The following is a 3,095-nucleotide window of genomic DNA, read 5'->3' as shown; positions in this document are numbered from 1 at the left end:
GTCCGAAATGGCTGATGTATATGACTCAGGGACCTCTTAAGGTCTCTGACTTGACTCAAGGACCAAAAGACCTTTCTCCAAGATACAAGCCTCTGAAAATGAGAATGAAGTTAACTGAGTTCAGAAAAAAAGACAGGGAATACAAGACTTTCATGGGACATAGAGCTAAGAAACTTTTGAAAGTGAAGGAAACATCAGCCTGAAAGAGAGGCCCAGAAAAGGAAAATCATTAACAACAAAGCAAGGAAGCATGCAGATTTGAGGAAACTAGAAAATATCAACTTGTGTCAAGCATTTTTATTGAATATATTTCTGTCAAATGATTAAAAATGTTCACTCATCAAAAAAGTAAGAGCATGAAGGTGATGCTGCTGAAATTGAGATATCGTTTCTCCTCCCCAGCTGAATGGAACACTTTTATGCAATGTATCACATGCCACAGCTACTGAAAAATACTAAATAAATCATTAAATTCCTCAGTTTCAAAATTAGCTCTCTTTAGAAAATAAGTTTATGGTTGATGAGCTGTCTGTTAACACTTGGACTGTTATGATAACTTTTATTGCTTTCGTAAAACAAGAGTAAAATAAAGCATAAATCAAAGGATTTAGAGCAGAATTAAAATAACCAAACCAGCAAAATAGCTCATAAACATATGAAGATGTTATAAAACCCCCCCAAAAAATCAATACATGAATCAATCATATACGGTAACCATGAGATCAAAAATGCTATCACCAAAAATGCTATACTTAGAATTTTAGCAGCTTTTCTCTCTCTCTTAGTCACTCCGGTTTTGTATATGCTTGATAATCCTGATAATCCTATGCATATGCCTGATAATCCTATGCTAAAGCCTTTGACTGTGTGGATCACAATAAACTGTGGAAAATTCTGAAAGAGATAGGAATACCAGACCACCTGACTTGCCTCTTGAGAAATCTGTATGCAGATCAGGAAGCAACAGTTAGAACTGCACATGGAATAACAGACTGGTTCCAAATGGGAAAAGGAGTACGTCAAGGCTGTATATTGTCACCCTGCTTATTTAACTTATATGCAGAGTACATCATGAGAAACGCTGGACTGGAAGAAGCACAAGTTGGAATCAAGATTGCCGGGAGAAATATAAATAACCTCAGATATGCAGATGATACCACCCTTATGGCAGAAAGTGAAGAGGAACTAAAAAGCCTCTTGATGAAAGTGAAAGTGGAGAGTGAAAACGTTGGCTCAAAGCTCAACATTCAGAAAATGAAGATCATGGCATCTGGTCCCATCACTTCATGGGAAATAGATGGGGAAACAGTGGAAACAGTGTCAGACTGTATTTTGGGGGACTCCAAAATCACTGGAGATGGTGACTGCAGCCATGAAATTAAAAGACACTTACTCCTTGGTAGAAAAGTTATGACCAACCTAGATAGCACATTCAAAAGCAGAGACATGACTTTGCCAACAAAGGTCCGTCTAGTCAAGGCTATGGTTTTTCCTGTGGTCATGTGTGGATGTGAGAGTTGGACTGAGAAGAAGGCTGAGCACCAAAGAATCGATGCTTTTGAACTGTGGTGTTGGAGAAGACTCTTGAGAGTCTCTTGGAATGCAAGGAGATCCAACCAGTCCATTCTAAAGGAGATCAGCCCTGGGATTTCTTTGGAAGGAATGATGCTAAAGCTGAAACTCCAGTACTTTGGCCACCTCATGCGAAGAGTTGACTCATTGGATAAGACTCTGATGCTGGGGGGGATTGGGGGCAGGAGGAGAAGGGGACCACAGAGGATGAGATGGCTGGATGGCATCACTGACTCGATGGACGTGAGTCTCAGTGAACTCCAGGATTTGGTGATGGACAGGGAGGCCTGGCATGCTGAGGTTCATGGGGTCGCAAAGAGTCGGACACAACTGAGCGACTGAACTGAACTGATAATCCTTCTATTTTGCTAGGAATATGTTCAATCTTTATAGCCTGTTGTCTAGCCACAAGAAACATATTACTACACAGATTTATCATAATAAATGTAGGTACAAAAAAGTAATAGAAAGGTTATCAAAATCCAAAATTGATTTATAACAAGCTGTCAACTTCCAGTGCAGCTGAGGGCATTTACTAATTCCTTTATCCCGTTCTCGTGAACACCTTTATCCCGTTCTCGTGAACACCTCTGAAGAACACAGCTCCGCTGTACACAAGGGGCAGAATCCAGGAGATACTGATGCATACTCCTGACACAGACACCGTGAACTTGGTGGGATAGACCAGGGGGTCAGTAACAGCAACGTACCTGTCGAAGGAGATGAAGCACAAGTGGAAGAGAGAAGAGTAACAAAATGCCACATCACAGGAACTGTGAAGGGCACAAAATCTGGCTCCAAAGTACTAACAGCTCTCCACGGACCTGACCATGCTGGAGGGCATCACTGTCACTCCCACCAGAAAGTCTGCGCAGGCCAGAGAAACGATCAAGAAATTGGCTAGAGAATGCAGCTCCTTGAAGTGAAGAACTGAAGTCTGAAGTCATCACCAAGAAGTTTCCGAAGATATCCAATAAAGACTCGAAGCCAAACACTGTGTACAGAATCACCCAAGATGCAGGCAAGTAAGGAGATTTAATACAAGATCTGTTCACGTTCTCAAAGCAGAGCTGCTCGGTTTCAGGTTGGGAAAGATTGCTGTCCATGGTTCTGCAGTTGGATGCTTGCTGTGTTTCTGCTTTTCAGAAAACTGGTCTTCAATTCTGAAAATTAAAAAAAATAAAATAAAACTGCATACTTGAGTACTACTTTTAAAAACTGTCTCATATTTTGTCCTTTCCCCATTTTGTTATGAAGAGAAACTAAAAGAATTTTTAAAACTCAGAAATATATTATCTGTTTACATAATATTTCTATAACATATATAATATAATATAATATGTTATAATTATATATATTTATAGATAATATATAATCTATGATATAAATATAGAAATACATATATTTCTCTATATTTTCATAATATCTAAATTTCCTAGATAGTTAACGCTAAGCAAAGCTACTATGATATTTCATCAGTCCAGAAAACACAATGCCTAATAACTGAAGAAATTTAATTTAAT

At 38.9% G+C, this 3,095-nt stretch overlaps 1 pseudogene; it reads right to left on the bottom strand.

Annotated features, from left to right (window-relative positions):
* Positions 1-488: 488 nt before the first annotated feature.
* Positions 489-2,737, bottom strand: LOC147366127 (trace amine-associated receptor 8-like; annotated as a pseudogene).
* Between the last annotated feature and the right edge of the window lie 358 nt (positions 2,738-3,095).

The sequence above is a fragment of the Bos grunniens genome, chromosome 9 (genome assembly GCF_055505025.1).
Source record: "Bos grunniens cultivar Pamir isolate PY7600 chromosome 9, Bosgru_T2T1.0, whole genome shotgun sequence".
NCBI lineage: Eukaryota > Metazoa > Chordata > Mammalia > Artiodactyla > Bovidae > Bos > Bos grunniens.
Note: the sequence above shows the minus strand (reverse complement) of the source record. Positions and strands in the feature narration are given on the sequence as shown.